The following is a 13,130-nucleotide window of genomic DNA, read 5'->3' as shown; positions in this document are numbered from 1 at the left end:
GTCAGGAAAGATTATTTAGATAGCTAGGACTGGATAAGGATCAACATGTTATCATCACAGTAAGTGCAGAGCCATGAGAAACTCATCTCAGTCCTTTCGCTGTCTGAAAGTCAAGCTGGTTTTAGGCTGCCAACTGTTTCCCAATTCTCATTCCTATCTTTCCTGATCATTATCCTACCCTTTCTTTGTTACTTGCACTTCTACATGGACAGATACTCTTTCTTCTTTATTTAAAGAAGATGTCAAGATGCTGGTGGGTTTCTATATGGCAACTAGTAATGCTTAAGAATAGCAATAGAATGAGCAAACAAAAACATGTAAACTCCCTGTTCACATATAGAAACCTCAATTAGAAAAGGCTGCCCTAAAAGTAGAAAAAAATAATATTAAAAAAAAAAAAATCTTATAGTCTTACTTCCTTGCAGAAATCTAGGAATTTGCAAGAATGTACATGTCAAAAGTGATGTTAAAAGAATTAAAAAAAAAAAAAAGAAAGGTATTTTTAACTATTAAATATACTTTGACTTCAATTAGAGTATTATTTATTTAAAGACTGCATTACTTCACCTATTTTTGTACTGAGCATTACTTGCTTTTGTTTTACCCAAACTACCTAAGATGTTTTTTCAAGGAATAGTATTAAAGTATTAAAGTTTTGGGGGGTTATTTCAACATGGAAGTGTTTAGAGCCAGGCCAGATGGGGCTTTAAGCAACCTGGTCTAGTGGGAGGTGTCCCTGCCCATGGCAGGCGGGGGTGGAATTAAATGGTCTTTATGGTTCCTTCCAACCCAACTCATTTAATGAGTATTTAATTGTACTGTTAGTCTGGTAGACCACCGTGTCTGCAATACTGTACTTGACAATGAGTAATGTTATTTGGGGATTTTTGCTTATTTTTGCAATAGCTCTTTTTCTCCATCAGTTTTCACTGCAAGGAAACTGAAGAAGCAGCTTGTAGTGGGAGTCATACCTTACTTCTTTAAAAGGGGCGATTCCAGGGAGAATTTCCTGGTGGCATCAGTTCTGGTTAGTTCTAAAGTTGAGGTCCAGCAACTGAACGTTGCAAGGAATTACTGTAAAGAAGTGAAGCCAACTTCCAGGTGAGATGGAGCTGATGAGACCATGCTGGCTGCCCCTCCAGGTGGCTTTGAAGCAATGGTTAGTTTTACCAAATTGAACATGGGATCGACTTTCAGCACTCACAGAAGTGTTTACACCCTAGTATTATAATTTCAATGGGCTGTATTTCAAGTACAGGCTGGTCTGCTCTGTAAAAGCTGTTATTAAGCCAGACAAAGTTCATAAAATAAATCAGAGATTAAACAAATAGCAATTAAATTTTTGTATGAGCTATGAATGATGAGATGTATTGCTGATGTAAAATATAATCTAGTGAATAAAGGATCCGGTGTGAAAAAGGAAACACTATGTAGGCTTTTGATACGTGCCCATATATCTTTCATATAAACAGTGGTGGCTAATCTTGATTCAGAGAGCTCAGAAAAGAATCTGCAGCTGAGAAATGAAGAGTGTCAGGTTTGCAATGAGCTAATGTGGCAGAAGGTCAAGGTTGACAAATCAGCACCGGCCTAATGCCTTGAATATATCCACTTCAGTGTTAGACCACGAAAGATGAATGAAGAAACTGTCAGCCAGCTCCAGTCTAAACAATGGGACAATTTAAAGTGGAGGGAATCATAATCTGAAGCAATTTGTTTCGTACTGTACAATCACGATAAGGAAAAGCTCATCTTTTTTTTCTTTTCTATCAAATTGGGGTGTAAATAGGAGTTTCAGCTGAAAATCTTCCATCAGAATAAAAGTCACATTTCAAGGTAAACTTAATGATAAGAGCCCAGTTTTAACCTCAGTGGTAGTGCAGAGATGAGAAAACAGTTTGGGCTTGGTCATGCAGCAGTCAATAAAATGCTTCCACTTGTACTGTCCATTGGAGGTGAACAAGGACAGGCAGTGAAATAGGCACTCACAAGACGTGCTTAGCAGCAAATCGGAGGAGCTCTGAAAAGCAAACTAGTGCACATCCCTTGATGAGGAAAATCATATTTTCAATTTATTTCTAGAAGGGGGAGGGGAATATTTACCTTATAAAAGATTCCTCCTGTTCAGGATATTCTCCTATTTTGGTCTCTAAGATAACAAATTGAGAGTAGAGTGCAAGAATTGTTATTTCTCACAGATATACTGATATTTGTTCTTCTGGTCTGTCAAAGACTTTATAGGGGTCTCCACCGTGAGCCACAAAAGCAGAACAGCAGAGGGAAGACCCTGCAGAAAGAAATCTGAAGAAATGGGTTGTAACGTGTATGTTTCACTACATAAAAATGGTAAAGTAACAGTTAGTACATGTTAAACCCACAAAGTGAAAGAAATTGAAACTTAAAACTCTCACTGATCCGCTCTGTAACTTCACACTTCAGTTATGGATTTTTATTTCAGCTCCTTCATGAGTCTCTGATCTTACGATTTTCTTTCCCATTTTCCAGATTTTAATGAGTCTATCAAGACATTTGTATAGCGCTGAAGAGAAGGTTATGCAAAGTCTGAAGTAAATTCAAATTGATTTTGAGTACAAGGCAATTTGACTTAATATGCATCTCCCTCTACTCAAAATGGCTCATTACTACCACCTCACACTTCCAAACTCACTGTGGTAGTATTTAAATAAAACAGGTTCCTGTTATCCTGTGTCATTAATAATTCACGGCCTAATCCTGTTGCTGTTAATACCAATGGGAACTACTCACTAGTGGCTCCAAAGGGAAGAGGTGTGAATGTGGTGGTGTGAATGTTTCAGCTTCACTCCGATAGGTGGCTGATCCATCTATCAGAGAGCTGATAGTCTGCAGAGACCTTACTTTTGGGAAACCCAGAGAACATATCTTTACAGTTATAATTATCTGGCTATATTCTTCTCAAATGTAACTATTCCTCATGCAGTATTTAGTCCTGGTGACATGGAAGAGACACTCTCTTGTACATACTGAGCCATGAATAGGTGGCCTCACCAAGTTCATCAGCAGTGATGGTCACATGCAATGTTGCTGCTGTTCTTGGGGATCCATCTCAGGTCTTTTCCTCTGGTACTCCAACAACAGCCTCGAGTGTATTGTTTCCCAGTAGATGAATCCCCAAACACTGTAGCTGTGCCTCCGCAGGCGGAGGTGGTACGACCATGCAAGTCATTCCAATATTTTACATCCAATATATTTTGCTGGGACCACTCTCCTTTGAGAAAGGGCTGTTCTGGAGTTGTCTCTGCTGATTCTCTGCCATTGCTTCAGTGGATGAAATGGCACCACAAGGACAGAGTGACTGTAATGACAGTTCATTGTAATAGCAAAAGGCACTTACATTTTCCACTCATTTTTCATGCTTCCATAAACCCACTGTTACAATATGTACCTTGTACTTAGACTTTAATCCCTCAGCTCACATACACTAAGGAGCTCTGGTAACTCCTTACACAAGTAAAACAGTTTACTTTTTATTTTTAAAAAATAATAATTCAAACTTTGCCATAATGATATCCTCAATGCCATAATATAAAAACAAGTAATAACAAAATATTTAACAGAGCATTTTAAATATATTTGTATTTCAACAGTCCATGTACTCAAAGTTCTGGTGAATATAGTATGAATATAGATTTATAGAATAACAAAATCTGAAGCAACATAATTTTATATTCTTTATATATATATATTAGTTTCATTTCAGCTTCATTTGTAGATTTGAGAATGGCAAAAATAGTCCTTTAAAAAAAACACTTAGATTATAATCAATATTTATACTGAAGATCCATTTAATAGTACTAGAGAAATCTAGGAAGACACATGTTTAATGAGATGTGTATAACACCACAGATTCTTGGATTGAAGGAGCCCAGGTATGGTGGAGAGATGCACCATAGCAGGTTTCAGAGCACTAAAGGAATTTCCTATCGACAGCTCCCAAAGCCTGCTCATCATTAGGCTTCGACCCATATAGGATAAGATGTTTTCAGGTGCTATATCCATGCAGATTTTATAATTAAGCAATCTTCGAAGGAAGTTCCATACAGGCAGTAAAATCACTAGCAAAACAGCTGAAGCAACAACAACAATAACAACAAAAACAAAACAAAAAGAGGAAGACAAAGGAGACTGGTCTTAAATTAGTCTGTATTTTTAGGATATGTCTCACAAAATGATTTTCAGACCATGTTGGTGTAAACCAACCAATGCTATTGATAGAACAATGACAGACTATTGACTCACATGGGGAAGGATCTGGGCTGTGCATATCACATCTGTCTCGCTGGAGTTTGAGCCCTCTAAGGTTACAGAGAATGGATTCCATAAAACTGAACCTAAAAAGTGTATTATTTCTCAGAGGACACAATTGTAACAAGCTTTTCCTGATGGCAAAAATCCAATTATTGCAGTAAAGGCTGTGCTCAGTCATTTCTCACTTTATGTCAAAGCAAATTGTAAAATAAGGTGCATGGGAACTCTGCTGCTCTACCTTTACTGATACATAAGCTTACACTGTACCTTTTTTGTTGTTGTTAGTAAGACAACAGAGAGAAAAACTGAAGGCTAATGTCATCAACTGCTGGCCAAGACTGTGATATATAGATTTTTTTGTATTTCTCAAGAACTGCAAGGAAAAGTTTAGCATAGATTAGATCAAATATATATTTTTCTTTGGTGACAGAAATAAAGTTATCTTCAACTCTATTGAATTTTTCTTCTTCTTAGATAGTAGTGTATGTTAAACTAGTACAAGTGCTGTTTCTATTTGCTTGGCAGAGGAAAAGAAAAAACTCCACTCAAAACTAAAGGCTAAAGCAATTATTCCTAGCTGTATCTTTGGTTTCTGTGATAAGGAAGCAGGACTTGTGAGGAAAGCTAACTTTTATTTTTTAAGAAGTAAGTATGAAAACCTTGGCTGATTTTCTGCACCCACCACTGGGGATGATTGATCCCATACTCCTCCCCTGGAGCTCATGGCAATCTAACCTCAGAGCAAAGACCTCTTTGAACAACTGCTCCCTGATTTCCTAGCTGAGTGTCATTAGTGCAATATAACACTTTTTTTTTTTTCTTTTTTCCTGTTTTAGGCTTCCTTTCAGATATGTGCCACGTATCTGAAAGTGCTGCTATGCCACGTGCAAAATATAATTAAGAGCAAAATCCAGCCTTCTTCATCTCAATGGGATAAAGCAACACTCACAAAGCAGTGAGGAAAAGGCCAGCAGAATTGGGCTCAATAATTAGTTTTGACCTCTTTGCATTACATAGATGTTTGGAACATCTGTGATCATGCACCATGAATACTGTGTTCAGAAAAGTGCTCAGCACTCACAAAGATGCATTACTTGTTGATGGGGAAATGCTATGTCCGTAGTTGAAAATAATGTCTCTTAGATCAGTCTGAATCTTCAGACTAAGTGTGCGCCTTCCTTCAGGTGAGATAGCATTAATTTGGAATTGTTCTGCTGAGGCTTACTAGGAATAGAGAGAGAGATGAGTCCATAACTGACAACTATGTGCTGTGTGCTAACAATACAATCTGTATTTAGACAAGAATTTCACAAAACAAAGACTAAGCATGCTGCATACAGCGTATATTTGGGAGAGGGCTTGGGGTAACCCCTTTCCAGCCATTCAAGACATTTGCCCAGTTTAATTGTTATATGCAGTGATTAGGAAAGAGAAAGAAGGGCTATCCTCAGTGGTCCTGCTTAAGTACGTTCATTGGAGTCAGCAATCCCAAATAGCTAAGACTCAGATTCCTTTCCTGTTTGGGGCACGATGTTCAGTAAACATCTAAAACGTGCCATCAACAATAAGCTTCTTTCATTCAGAACGCCTCTAAAAACAGAAAACTACCAAATCTCAGAAAATGCTGTTGGATATAGTTACATTTTTTTATAAGGCTCTTAGTAATACTAACACATAAAAGGCAATAGAAATGGTTTGTGGGAATCCAGCACAAAACTGTCCTTTGCTCACCCCGAAAGGCTTTTAATAATGCTGTGACACTCAGACATGCTACCACCAAGCCAATATTTATTTATTGACCCCAATTTTGTGACACAGGTCAGGGCTACAAAGGGTTATTTGCCAGACACATGACAGAGGCTTGCCTACTGGCTATTGTCAGAGTCCTTAAGTCTGTTTTCATTTATCTTAGCAAAAAATCTTCCCCAAGTAAAAGCTGCAGGGCTTGACTCCCAAGTTTAGAACAGATTCATTTCTCAAATTAAAATTTTATAGGGCCCTGGCTGACAGGGCAATTCCCAAACATGCCAGCCTTCATCGCTCCCACTGACCCCACCACAGCAGCATATGCCCCTCTTTGCTCCTCCTGCACCCCAGCCCAGGCATGCTGGCCTTGTGCTTTCCGTTTCATTTAGTTTACAGGAGCGTTTTATGCAGCCAGGTTTATGATTGCTGTTTCTGCCAAGTCTTGGTCTGGTTTCATTTATCAGTCTAGCTGACAAGAGGTGTAAAACAGTTCTTAAATATGGCTGTGAATGCATAGTTAAAAATAAATAAATAAACAAAACACCATCTCTAATCCTGAGAAAAATGCATCTTTTGGAGGAAAATAAAGCCAAAGGAAGTAGACAGGTTTACCTGAAAGTAAAATAAGATAAATAAAATTACCCCTGTGGAATATTCCAATAATCTGTTTTTAATATTTAGACTGCTTTAAAAAGCATGTAGGTTAAATTTGATATAGAAGAATTTGCAGCCTCTATTTATTTGTATTGATACATACAGAAGCAACATAAAAACCTCTTGAGTTTGTAGAGGAGTGTGTAGCAAATTTGCAAATAACAATTTCTACAGCAGCAGTGCATAATGTACCATTATAATATACTGGAAAATGTTGTCACTTGTTTGGCAATTAACACTGATATAGGAGGGAAAAGGAAGGAGAGAATATTAACAGATTAATCTTGGTCCCTTTTAGGTCGCACTGAAGTAAAATGACAATTGAGTTTACTCTGACTCCTGTTGGATCAGTGCCCTCTGCTGATCACTGCTTGAATTAATCTCCACGCTATCTGCTCCCACACTGCAGTCAAAATATACAGCTTCACATTTAAAGGAAGAAACCATGTATGTATTTAACCCTCAACACCATATTTCTGAGTGAGGCTACAGACAACCGAGGAATGTAGCAACAACAACCTCTACTGACAAAATCACCTAAAAATAAAAGCATCTTAAATTCTGTAGCTCAGCCCAGAAAGAAACAAAAACTCCTCTGCCTGCTGTCTTGTTTTTAGATTTTTTTTTCCTCCTTTCTTAGAAAATATTTTTTTAATGCAGTTTGAAAAGATGTGATTGTGGGTTTCATACTGCAGCTCTATATTGAGGTAAACCACCTCACTTTGCAAATAGCCCATGCCATGGTACTTGGTACTCAAAGAGTAAGGAAATACATAAGGTGAGTAAAACTGGCACAGCCAAAACCATGGATGTAAAAATAAAGTATCAAAAACTTACTTGCAGCTCTTATGCTGAATGAAGTACAATATGAAATGCCAAACTTTATCTTTCATATCTATAACTTGCTATACACATATTAACAGCTTGATATCCTTTTTTGGCTAATAAGTAAAATGTTAGCATGGGATAAACCTGAGATAGTTACCAGCTGTCATTTCATCCAGCAGATACAGGTGGAAGGGAATTTTTTCCTCAGCTAGAAATAGAACAATGCTGGGGGATGCCCACGCAGCCAGGGTCATACTCCATGACCAAGTGAATGCTGCAAATGCATAAAGCTACAGAAAAATATGAAGACTCTTTGTTTTTTTTTTTTTCTTTTAAAATGGCAAAAGAAAGGTAACTACAAGAAAACAGAACAGTTATGAAAAGAGAAAAAATCCAATAGCTGGGAAATTTGACAGCAGCCCAAGTTTAAATGCTGCCTGAAGGAAGGAAGAGATTGTTCCATGAAGAATAAAAAGAAATGCACGTAGCAGTTTTTAAAAGACTTCTTGGGGTCTATTGATACTATTTACATTTAATTCCTACTTCTTGTTAGCTTGAACTTTCAGCTTATATGGATCAATAAGATTCAGCCAACTTTGAAAAAAAGCACCAGAACCTTTTTCATCTGGGAGCCCATTTCCCAGAGAAGCATTGTAAGCTGCTTTACCAGTATATAAACCCAGCTCACTGTTCACTATTCCTATATTTTTCTATTCTCAGAAATGACAATAGAAGAATATTTCAGTAGTGGTTGTGCAGCCATGTACTTGTTATACGTGCGTGTGCGTGATCTCCTCCAACAGCTGGTACATTTGGGCTCTGGCTTTGTGCTTTGGACTGGCAGATCTCCCCGTGCCACATCCCTGCCTTCTGCAGCGTCACACAGCCCTGCAGCATGAAGCATTCCCCCCAGGTATCTGTAACATATTGCAATGGCCAAAGCAAAGTCTGTTACATATGGGCTGCTGAATATCTTTAGCTGTCCCCAGAGGTACCTTATCTGAAAATGCAGCTAGAAGACAGAGGGCCAGCGTTCATGTAACTCACAAGCCTTGCCACGCTCCCACTCACTGCTCCTGTGCAGGGTTTGTAACACTTGGCTCTCTCGTGGTTGTCCTCTCTGGGCTGTGAAAACGTGTTGTTGCACATATTACAATGGGGTGTTTATGCTAGGAAGCAATCAGAAAAAAATCACTAACCGTTAGACTGAGGAGTGGAAATGAAGAGCTGATGACTTCTTTATCTATTGGTAATCATTTTAAATAGGTATCAAATTCCTGCAGCAGGCAGGGACCCCGTCTTTATGTGTGACTGTGCTCCACTCAGCACAGTCCCCCCCGAGCAGAGTAGGGACAGTTCACAAAAAAAAAAAAAAAAAAAGGCAGCTTAATGGCCAGGTCAGGGCTGGGAACAGGAGATTTTGTGGTTGTGGACATGAGTGAGACCCTCATGCCAGGGCTCTGAGTACCCTGGTTTGTCAGCATCACATAGGGATCGGCATGTATGGCCACGGCCCGAAGCCAGCCTGATACCTGAACACCATTCTTAAGTGTAATGTCAGTATTAGTGCTGATTCAGTGGCACTAATGTCTGCAAGCATTGCTTTTGGGAGCTAACGTTTAAGCACAACGGTAGTGCTGGCAAGGTACTACTTGGCAGGATAAGAGCGAAAAGTTTGGCAACTACGGGCCGACATGGGTAGCAGATGTTTTTAATGCCAGCTTCCCTCTAATTGTAGAGCAGCAGCAACAGCACAGCATGAAAGGAGAATACCATAAATCTCCAACGTAGGGACTAGTCTGTGAGCACATAAATTCTGCCACTTGTTAGCAGAATTTGCTGACAATCTCCATGCTCCACTTAAAAATGCGTGGTGTGCAGTCCCGTTTGGCTTCCTAATAATAGGCACAGCGAGCTGAGGCTGGGCTTTCAGACACAGGCTACTATGCTATAGCACACCACGAGAATCACGGGGGCCAATCTGGAGTACGAGGCTGAATCTTGCATAGAGTGAAGCCTCGGTGCCAGGCATCTTCACTCAACAGTGGAGGATTAACACATACAATCAAAGCTTTTTTGGTTTTCAGGATGCAGTGGTAGTAACAGGCTTTTCCCCTTGCCTGTAGATAAAGCTCAAACAAGCTGTAAGGGTCAAGCCTTTGAAAAGGTTTTCACCCCATGAGTATAACTTTGGCCTTGTGCCCTTACTCCCTGAATGCAGCCATCTAACATCTATTTTCCTCCATGGCACTGTAAAAATCCCAGCTCCCTCGTGGGGCAGGCAGGGCCTCGTGGTGGGGGGTGGCTCCCTTAGGGACAGCAGTCATCAGCACTCACTGCTGGCCGCCCTCGCCCCTGGTGCTCAACCTGTTAGGATGTGCTCTCATAGCATTCGGAGACGCTCTTTGCTCCTGCAGGTTTTTGTACAAGGAAACCCGGGTGATACTATTCCTCATCCTCAAAGCTGGGTTACCAGGCTTGCACGTTTTTGTCGTGGAAGTGTTAGTGATGTGACTGCTCGCAACAGGGACACCCGGGAGCACGTCGCTGCTCCTCGTCCAATATAACTGTGCTGCTTTTGTTAAACAGCAGGGGTCAAACCACAAACATAAAAATAGTGATTTAGAGCTGACCTGGAAAGCAAATTTATGAAACATTTATTCACTGTTCTGACATCTGGAGGGAGACACTTCATTTAGGTCATGAATTTTTCTGTTTGGATCCAGGCTGATTGCTTGTGGTGACATCTTCCACCCTCTGCTTCTCTGCATCTTCTAGCCCACAAATAAGTTAAAACAGAGAAGGCTGACTATTAAGAAGACTTGCTAAATAGGCTGTTTCCTTTTCTTTTTTAAGTGGTGGGAAACAAGACAGTTCTCATGAAGAGCAAATGTAGGTAATGTTTGAAGAGTGAAGCATTAATCTGAAGGAAAGAAAACCTTGTACATTCATAAAAGTAGAATGAAGAAGTGTCCTCTTGAACCTTGCAGTCAGAGCAATCTGTTCTGAATGAATCAATCACCAAACTACTGATAGGGAAAGAAATGGCTGGTTGGCAAGCTGCTTGCAATGGGTATAGATGGACAGCCTAACATACCAGGCCATTTTTAAACAATTAAGGACAGACTGCCAGCTAATTCAAATCCATAAAGCACCATCCTAATCAATACAGCTGAGGTCCTCAGGCTACAGATATTGCTTGTTCAACTTTTATTGTCCTTAGTTTCAAAATTAGAGAATATGGGCTCGACATACAGTGGTCAATGTCACTCCAATAAGTTTTGTTCCTTGGTAGGCAATGCACTTCTCAGCCCCCATAAATGTTATCAGAAAACTGGAAGGGTATTTTGCAAAGGAAAGGGTGAAAACTGCCAAAAAAGTCAAAACCCATACTTCTGTCTATTACAGTACTTCCTAAGACAGAATCCCCTGAAGGAAGAGACCGTGTGAAAACCGGAGCTGCTTTTCTCTCTTGACAGAGAATGGATTGACAGATTCTGTATTTATTTTTAAAAAATGCCTAACTAAGCAGCATTAGTCACCCATCATCCATATTCCTATCTGTAAATGAGAGTGCATCAAGTTATAGAGTCTCCAGAGAAAGAAATTACAATATTAATTTCAATTAAATGACAACTAGGAAAAAGGAAAAAAAATCAGCAAGTTTAAGGAGTTTGGTTCTTTTAGATCCTGGTTATGAGAACTACTTCACAAACACCAAAAAACACCAATCACCCATATAATCTTTAAATGAGATCCCTGGAAGGCACTATGAAGAGCAATCTCCGTGTAGGAAGACATTTCAGCAATAATGAATGTGCAAGCTTTCAAGTCTGTCAAGCTGCAAGTTTGACCGTAAAATAGGTTAGATCCCCGAGGTGGGTGAACCAGACACACAGGCAGCCCATTTACTTAGTTAGCTTTATTGGTATCTTTGCACTGAAATTCAAGGAGCTATAGTTTATGACCCAGCTCTATGGGCTGTCCCATGCAACTGGGTGTTGTTCAAAGCCTCGGTGAAGCCCTAAGTGACTCTTGCCTTGAAGGTTTCATGGGTGCATAGGAATTTTCGCCGGAGTGAACCACAAGGGCTCATAATTTCCCCACTCAAAGTCAGCCATGAATTTTTCTAAATAAGTTTTTAAAATCTCCAAGGATGGCAATTGTGTAGCTTCCTGAGCAGCTGGCTCCACTGCTGCTAGAGGAAAATTTAGGACAAAGGGCTCCCCATCCCTTCTCAGGCTGGAGACCTGAAAGAAATCTTGTAACTTATTCCAGCTTTGAAAGAGGATAGAGGCAAAGTCACAGCAAGACAGTCAAAAGTCCCAAAGGGCTCTGGCTGTCTCCTCATCTTTACTCACTGCCAGCAAGGTCAGGCCAGTAACCTCTACACTCAGCTCCACGGCACTGTGTGACCACTTCAACACCAGTGAGAGCCTTTGCCCTAATTCAGATTTGAGGCCAAATTCTTCTGATGAAATGGTTTGAGATGACGCCAATATAATGATTGTCTAGTCAATTTACTTAATAATGGAAACCAATCATATACCAAGAACACTCACCTTGTGAGCTATTTTTCTTCTCACCAAATAGTCCGATTGGAAACACGTTGGCCTCTCATCCTCAGAGTATCACAGAGTATTTTATCCCACTTGTACAGCTGCCAAACACACGCTAGAATGTGCTCCTGCCAACACTGGCAAGATTGATGGGATGTTGTGTTCTAACTACACTGGCTGTTTCTGGACATAGGTTTAGCTTTTTTTTTTTTTTCTGGCAAAATATTTCACATTAAAAACTGCAATAACACAATATTATAAATACATAAAATTGGAAGGGATCTTCTGAAAAATTCCAAGGGACTTCCTACTTCAAACCATCCTCTTAAATGGAGTTCTTTTTGTGAGAAAGGGGGAGTTGGTGATCGCCAAAGCCAGTTTAAAAGTTGTCTTCAAAAGAAAAAAAAAGAAAAAATCCTCCACTCAATAAGCTTCATTAACTTCTAAACATGCATAATTTGTCACAGAACTAAGTCTTTCTTCAGAGGGCTGTGAACACACCTATGTGCCTCTATCTGATGGGCTAAACTACGCCTTGTGGAACAAAATGTCTGGGACATCATGCAGCTGGGAGTCTTTCAGAGAGACGGTATATTGCAGAAGCTGTGTCATATTTTCTGTTGACTTGGAAAATAAGTGAAAGTGCTTCATTCTCTGTCTTTATCTTTGTCACATAGATTCACCCAAATGAAGATATGAATATAAGGAGCCAAATAGGAGCTGTATCCATTTTCTTGAACTTCTGCCTATGCTTTCAGATCTGACAGATTCAGGTTTCTGACCCCAGTTAAGCAGTTTCATCTCCATACTTCAACCTAGGAAACAAATCGGTAGAAGGGACTCCCATATGTTTCGGTTTTCAGTTCATTAAATCCTTGATTGTGCAAAACCTTTTAAGAGATACTACCCCATAAAACTCACACAAAGCTATATTTTTTGTTGTTTGGAAGAACCTTATTAAACACTTTCTCCAAAGAAATATTCCAACCTTTTGTGAATCAGCATGACACTTAAATGAATTATTCATGCAAGGCTCTGCAAGATGGGCAAGTTTCC

The 13,130-nt window shown here is 39.6% G+C and overlaps 1 long non-coding RNA gene across 1 annotated transcript in view; it reads left to right on the top strand.

Annotated features, from left to right (window-relative positions):
• The window catches only part of LOC310880037, a 157,508-nt gene extending 153,915 nt beyond the window's left edge, over nt 1-3,593 (top strand). The window contains exon 9 of the long non-coding RNA XR_014571346.1: nt 2,233-3,593. This is a non-coding gene — a long non-coding RNA (uncharacterized lncRNA). The remainder of the gene's footprint in view (nt 1-2,232) is intronic.
• The last annotated feature ends 9,537 nt before the right edge of the window (nt 3,594-13,130 follow it).

This window comes from Anser anser (genome assembly GCF_964211835.1).
Source record: "Anser anser genome assembly, chromosome: 12".
NCBI lineage: Eukaryota > Metazoa > Chordata > Aves > Anseriformes > Anatidae > Anser > Anser anser.
This window is presented reverse-complemented; position numbering and strand designations above follow the sequence as displayed.